Raw genomic sequence first — 8,049 nt, 5'->3', positions numbered from 1 at the left:
ATTTGCCTATTCTGGACGTTTAATATAAATGGTGTCATACAATATGTGGATTTTTGTGTCTTACTTCTTTCACTTAGCATCATGTTTTCACGGTTCATCCATGTTGTAGCATGTATTAGTACTATACTTCCTTTGTATGGTTGAACAATATTTCACTGTATAGGCATATCATATGTTGTTTCTCAATTCATCCATTGATGAACCTTCGGGTTGTTTACACTTTTGGCTATTATGAAAAATGCTACCATGAATATTCATACAGAGGTTTTCGTAAGGGCATATGTTTTCAATTCTGTTGGGCATATACTAAGGAGCAGAATTTCTGGATCATATGGTAATTGTATATTTAACATTTAGAGAAACTGTCAAAATGTTTTTCAAAATGGCTCCACCGTTTTACATTCCCACTAGCAACGTATGAGGGATTCCCTTCCTCCACATCCTTGCCAACACTTATAATTGTCTGTCTTTTATATTTTAGCCATTCTAGTGAGGGTGAAGTGGTATCTCACTGTGGTTTCAATTTGCATTTCCCTAAGGACTAATGATGCTGAACATCTTCTCCTGTGTTTATTGGTCATTTGTATATCTTCTTTGCAGAAATAGCTATTTGTGCTTTTTTGGCCATTTTTTAAATGGGTTGTCTTTTTGTTGTAGAGTTTTAGGAATTTATTTATTTATTTATTTATTTATTTATTGAGACAGAGTCTCACTCTGTCACCCAGGCTGGAATGCAGTAGGGATCTCGGCTCACTGCAACCTCAAATTCCTAAGCTCAAGGGATCCTCCCACCTCAGCCTCTCAAGTAGTTAGACCTAGAGGCATACTCCATGATGCCTGGCTGATTTAAAATTTTTTTATAGATACGGAGTTTTACTTTGTTACCTAGGCTGGTCTTCCTGGCCTCAAGTGATTCTCCCACCTCGACCTCCTAAAGTGCTGGGATTACAGGCAGGAGCCACCCCATCCAGCCACTTCTGAGTTTATTATCTGGTAAATACAAGAACATTACCGATAAGAATAAGATAATTATCATAAAAATTCCTTTGAAATACTGTTCACATTTTCACATTTTGGGTCCAAAGGAAGCCAAGTTGAATAGAATATTTTTGGTAGAATAGAATATTACTGAATGGGGGCTGGGCGCAGTGGCTCACACCTGTAATCCCAGCACTTTGGGAGGCCGAGGTGGGTGGATCACTAGGTCAGGAGATCAAGACTATCCTGGCTAACAAGGTGAAACCTCATCTCTACTAAAAATACAAAAAATTAGCTGGGTGTGGTGGCGGGCACCTGTAGTCCCAGCTACTTGGGAGGCTGAGACAGGAGAATAGGGTGAATCTGGCAGGCGAAGCTTGCAGTGAGCCAAGATCACACCACTGCACTCCAGCCTGGGTGACAGAGTGAAGAGCAAGACTCCGTCTCAAAAAAAAAAGATGTATATATAGTACTGAATGGGTTCAGTCTTCTTCTGGCATCCTTTTCCTTTTTTTTTTCATTCCTTATCTCTTTTTTAAATTGCGGTTAAAAAAATACCTAGCACGCTGGGTGCGGTGGCTCACATCTGTAATCCCAGCACTTTGGAAGACCGAGGAGGGAGGATTGCTTGAGCCCCCAGAGTTTTGAGACCAGTCCAGGCAACATAGTGACTCTACAAAAAATTAGCTGGGTATGGCGCTCACCTGTAACCCCAGCTATTTGGGAGGCTGAAGTCAGAGGATCACCTGAGCCCGGGAGGCTGAGGCTGTAGTGAGCTGTGATCATGCCACTGCACTCCAGCCTGGGTAACAGAGCAAGACCTGGTCTCTTAAAAAAAAAAAACAAAAAAACAAGAAAACAGGTCCAGGTGCAGTGGCTCACGCCTGTAATCCTAGCACTTTGGGAAGGCGGAGGTGAATCAAGAGGTCAGGAGTTCCAGACCAGCCTGACCAACATGGTGAAACCCCGGCTTTACTAAAAATACAAAAATTAGCCAGGCGTGGTGGCACGCACCTGTAATCCCAGTGGCTGTCAGCAAGTCAAGGAGACAGGCATCAGATCAAACATCAAGACATCTGGCTGATGTCTTGATTTTGGACTTCTAGCCTCTGGAATTGTAAGAAAATAAATTTCTATTGTTTAAGTAGACTGTGGTATTTTGTTATGGCAGCCTTAGCCAACTAATACACCTGGGAGATTAATATAAATAGGAAAAAAGTACCACTGTTTTCATAATCTTCCAACTGAAATTTGGAATTTCCATCTATGATAAATGTAGTCAACAAGCCACAGTGGTATTAACTGTACTGTGAGTTTGTCACCAATAGAAATCCAGATATTTTCATATCCCATTATAGTTATTGCAATTTTTTTGAAACATTGTGGGTGTTTTTTTTTTTTTTAGATGGAGTTTTGCTCTTGTTGCCTACGCTGGAGTGCAATGGTGCAATCTCAGCTCATTGTAATCTCTGCCTCCTGGGTTCAGGTGATTCTCCTGCCTCAGCCTCCTGAGTAGCTGGGCTTACAGGCATGTGCCACCACACCTGGTTAATTTTGTATTTTTAATAGAGACAGGGTTCCTTGATGTTGGTCAGCCTGGTCTCGAACTGCCGACCTTAGGTGATCTGCCTGCCTTGGCCTCCCAAAGTGCTGAGATTATAGGCATGAGCTACTGCACCCAGAGAAATATTATTTATTCCCTATAATAGTTATTAGACTACCACTTAACTTGTTATTTATTTATTTTTTGAGACGGAGTTTCGCTCTTGTTGCCCAGGCTGGAGTGCAATGGCATGATTTCAGCTCACTGCAACCTCCGCCTCCCAGGTTCAAGCAATTCTCCTGCCTCAGCCTCCTGAGTAGCTGGGATTACAGGAGTGTGCCCCTGTGCCCGGATAATTTTTATATTTTTAGTAGAGATAGGGTTTCACCATGTTGGCCAGGCTGGTCTTGAACTCCTGACCTCAGGTGATCCACCTTCCTTGGCCTCCCAAAGTGCTGTAATAACAGGCATGAGGCACTGCACCTGGCCTTGACTTGTTATGTAATGTGTTAGAGGCACATTAATTACATTATCACAGCTGGGTGCAGTGGCTCCCTCCTGTAATGCCAGCACTTTGGGAGGCTGAGATGAGCAGATCGCTTGAGCCCAGGAGTTTGAGACCAGCCTGGGCAACATGACAAAACCCTGTCTCTAAAAAAATTACAAAACTTAGCCAGGTGTGGTGGTGCATGCCTGTAGTCTCAGCTACTTGGGAGGCTGAGACGGGAGGAACACCTGAGCCTAGGAGGTTGCAGCCGCAGTAAACTGTGATTGCTCCACTGCACTGTAACCTAGACGAGAGTGAGACCCTGTCTCAAAAAAAAATTTACTATATTACAAATTTAATTATTTTGATATATAATATCTATATATCAATATAATTGGTTTTGTTTGTAATCCTACACGTCTTATTTTATGCGTTAAAAACATTTTTTCTGAAAAAGTGTTCATAGGCTCTGCCAGGTTGATAGAGGTTAAAAAACCCTGATTTTTTTTTTTTTTTGAGACAATGGTTTACTCTGTCTCTCAGTCTTGAAAGACCTGGGCTCAAGTGATCCTCCCACTTCAGTCCCCTGAGTACTGGGACCACAAGGGGGCGCCAATACACTCTGATAATTTAAAAATTTTTAGTAGAGACGGGGGTCTTGCTAAAGGCAGGTCTTGAACTCTTGTCCTCAAGCAATCCTCGTGCCTCAGCCTGCCAAAGTACTGGGATTACAGGTGTGAACCACTTCACCCAGCCAGGAACTCCTGATTTAAGGAGCAATAACTGCATGGAGAAACCAGAACAGTGTCCTATGAACAAATTCTCTCAGGGGAGATGAAACTCAGTGGAACTTTTTCTTTTTTTTTTTTTTGAGACTGAGTCTTGCCCTGTTGACAGTGGCACGATCTCAGCTCACTGCAACTTCCACCTCCCAGGTTCAAGCGATTCTCATGCCTCAGTCTCCTGAGTAGCTGGGATTACAGGCACCTGCCACCGTGCCTGGCTAATTTTTTTATTTTTAGCAGAGACAGGGTTTCACCATATTGGCCAGGCTAGTCTCGAACTCCTGACTTCAAGTGATCCACCCGTCTCGGCCTCCCAAAGTGCTGAGATTACAGGCGTGAGCCACCGCGCCTGGTTCTTCCCCCCACCCCCTTCTCCTTCTCCTTCTTTTTCCTCTTTTTGAGACAAGGTCTCACTCTGGCGCCAAGCCTGGAGTGCAGTGGCATGAACACAGCTCACTACAGCCTCAACTGCCCCAGCTTAGGTGATCCTCCTGTCTCAGCCTCCAGAGCAGCATCTGGGACCACAGGCGGGCACCACCACGCCGGGCTAATTTTTGTATTATTTTTATAGTGATGGGGTTTCACCTGTTGTGTAGGCTGGTCTCAAATTCCTGGTTTCAAACAACCCGCCCACCTACGCCTCCTAAAGTGCTGGAATTGCAGGCATGGGCTGCCCCACCTGGTCAAACTTTTTGAACCTACTGTACAGGGATGTCCTCAGAATCACTCAGATCTTGATGAATTATCCTTCCTGTTTAGAGAAATCCCAAGCCTACCCTTAATTTTTTTTTGAAAGGAAAGATTGTTAATATGCTGAGGACAACTTCAACTTTGCTTTTATTTATTTGGAGTCTTGGAATGATTTTAACATCTTTTGTTTAATTTTTTCTGTGTTTAAAAAAATTTAATTTATTGATTTTTGAGACAGAGTCTTGCTTGCTCTGTCACCCAGGCTGGAGTGCAGCAATGAGATCATAGCTCACTGCAGCCTGGAGCTCTAGGGCTCAAGGGATCCTCCTACCTGCTCCTTCCAAGTAGCTGGGACTACAGGCACGGGCTATAAAAAAGAAATGGGGGTCTCACTATATTGCCCAGGCTGGTCTTGAACTGGGCTTAAGCGATCCTCCTACCTCAGCCTCCCAAAGGACTGAGATTATAGATATGAGCCACTGCCCCTGGCCTTAAACTTACATTTTAAACTTCCAATGTGCTGATTTGGGGCTTAGGAGTTTTTTTTTTTTTTTTTTTTTTTTTTTTTTGAGACAGAGTCTCACTCTGTTGCCCAGGCTGGAGTGCAGTGGCACAATCTTGGCTCACTGCAACCTCTGCCTCCCAGGTTCAAGCAATTCTCCTGCCTCAGCCTCCCAAGTAGCTGGGATTACAGGCACCGGCCACTGCACTCAGCTAATTTTTCTATTTTTAGTAGAGAAGGGGTTTGGCCATCTTGGCCAGGCTAGTCTTGAACTCCTGACCTCATGATCCACCCACCTTGGCCTCTCAAAGTGTTGGGATTACAGGCGTGATCCACTGCGGCTGGCCTCTTTTTTTTTTTTTTTTGAGAACTCTTTACTAGTTGTTTTCACCAATGGTGAAAAAAGAATGGTTGCAGATTTTATTTATTTACTTTTAAAATTAATTAATTAATTAATTAATTAATTAATTTGATATAGAGACTTGCTCTGTCACCCAGGCTGGAGTACAATGGCACAATCTCGGCTCACTGCAACCTCTGCCTCCCAGATTCAAGTGATTCTCCTGCCTCAGCCTTCTGAGTAGCTGGGATTACAGGTGTGTACCACCATACCCGGGTTTTTTTTTTAACTTTTAGTAGAGACAGGGTTTCAACATGTTGGCCAGGCTGGTCTTGAACTCTGGCCTCAGGTGATCCATCTGCCTTGACCTCCCAAAGTGTTGGGATGACAGGCGTGAGCCACCGAGCCCGGCCCACTTGAGGTCAGGAGTTTGAGACCAGCCTAGCCAACATGGTGAAACCCTGTCTCCACTAAAAGTACAAAAAAAGTTAGCCAGGTGTGGTGGTACACGCCTGTAATCCCAGGTACTCAGGAAGCTGAGGTAGAAGAATTACTTGAACCTGGGAGTTGGAGGTTGCAGTGAGCCAAGATCGTGCCACTGCACTCCAGCCTGGGCAATACAGTGAGACTCCGTCTCAAAAAAAAACAAAAAAAAAACATAAAAATGAAACACAGTGAAACTCCATCTCTATAAAAAATAAACAAAATTGGCTGGGCATGATCATGCATGCCTATGACCAACTACTTGGGAGGTTGAGGTGAAAGGATGGCTTGAGTCCAGGAGGTCAAGGCTGCAGTGAGCCAAGATTGCATCAGTGCACTCCAGCCTGGGTGAAAGATGAAACCCTGTCTCAAAAAACAAACAAAAACCAAACCAAAACAAAACCCACAAAAAACAATGTATAGAGCTCTCTAAGACATATTGTATAAAAGAACAAAAACCTATCTGCTGAATACATTCTGTACAATCCCCAATCCCATTTATGTAATAAGCAAAAACAGAGTACCTGCATAGGTCTACAAATGTGTATGTGTTTACATAGAAAGAGAACTAAAACTATATCAAACTGTGTTTTTTTCTTTTTTATTTTGAGATGGAGTTTCACTCTTGTCGTCCAGGCTGGAGTGCAATGGCACGATCTCAGCTCACTGCAACCTCCGCCTCCTGGGTTCCAGCGACTCTCCTGCCTTAGCCTCCCAAGTAGCTGGGATTACAGGTGCCTGCCACCATGCCCAGCTAATGTTTGTACTTTTAGTAAAGATGGGGTTTCATCATGTTGGCCAGGCTGGTCTCAAACTCCTGACCTCAGGTGATCCACCCGCCTCAGCCTCCAAAGTGTGGGATTACAGGTGTGAGCCACTGCGACTGGCCTATATCAAATTGTTAATAGTCTTTTTTTTTTTTTTTTTTTTGAGACAGGGTCTCATTCTGACACCCAGGCTGGAGTGCAGTGGTGTGATCTCGGCTCACTGCAGCCTCTACTTCCTGGGCTCAAGCAATCCTCCTACCTCTGCCTCCTGAGTAGCTGGGACCACAGGCATGTGCCACCATGCCTGGCTAATTTTTGTACAGGCTAGATTTCACTATGTTCCCCAGGCTGGTCTGGAACTCCTGACCTCAAGCCATCTGTCCGCCTCAGCCTCCCAAAGTGCTAGGATTACTGGCATGAGCCACTGAGCCCAGCCATCAAACTACTAATAGTCTTTTGAAGAGGAGAATAAGATTGGGGGAAGGGTGAAATGGAAAGTTTCACTTTTTCTCTATATTCCTCTGTTTATTTAAGATTATAAAATAAGGATGTACTTTTTTTTTTTTTTTTTTGATATCAAGTCTCACTCTTGTTGCCCAGGCTGGAGTGCAATGGTGGGATCTTGGCTCACTGCAACTTCCGCTTCCTGGGTTCAAGCAATTCTCCTGCCTCAGCCTCCTGAGTAGCTAGGATTACAGGTATGCACCATGACGCCAGCTAATTTTGTATTTTAAGTAGAGAGGGGGGTTTCTCCATGTTGGTCAGGCTGGTCTGAAACTCCTGACCTCAGGTGATCTGCTCTCCTTGGCCTCCCAAAGTGCTGGGATTACAGGTGTGAGCCACCGTGCCTGGCCATTATTTTGAACATTAGGATTAAATTTAAAGACAGTAGAGTTACTGTCTTAGTCCATTTTGTACTTCTATAAGAGAATACTGACAGACTGGATGATTTATAATGAACAGAAATTTATTAGGCTCATGGTTCTAGAGGCTTAGAAGTTCAAGATCCTGGAGCCACATCTGAAAAGGGCCGTCTTGCTGCATCTTAACATGGCAGAAAAAGCATCACATTGGGTGAGAGAGAGTGAAAGGGAAAGGCAGAGGGAAGGAGGAAGAGAGAGAGAAAGGGAGAGAGAGAGGGAGAGTGAGAGAGAGGCACCAAAGTTATCCTTTTATTGGGAACACACTCCTGAGATAACTAACCCATTCCTGCCATTATAGCATTAATCCATTCATGAGGGCAGAACCCTCAGGTCCTAATCACTCTCAAAGGTTCGTTCTCCAGATTGTTGCATTGGGGATTAAGTTTCCAACACATGAACTGTGGGGGACACATTAGAATCATAGCAGTTACCCATATAGCTATGGAGCCAAACCTTGGGACTACTATAACTTTATATGTTTCCTCCCTTCCTTCCTTCCTTCCTTCCTTCCTTCCTTCCTTCCTTCCTTCCTTCCTTCCTTCCTTCCTTCC

The sequence above is a fragment of the Papio anubis genome, chromosome 4 (assembly GCF_008728515.1).
Source record: "Papio anubis isolate 15944 chromosome 4, Panubis1.0, whole genome shotgun sequence".
Lineage (NCBI taxonomy): Eukaryota > Metazoa > Chordata > Mammalia > Primates > Cercopithecidae > Papio > Papio anubis.
Note: the sequence above shows the minus strand (reverse complement) of the source record.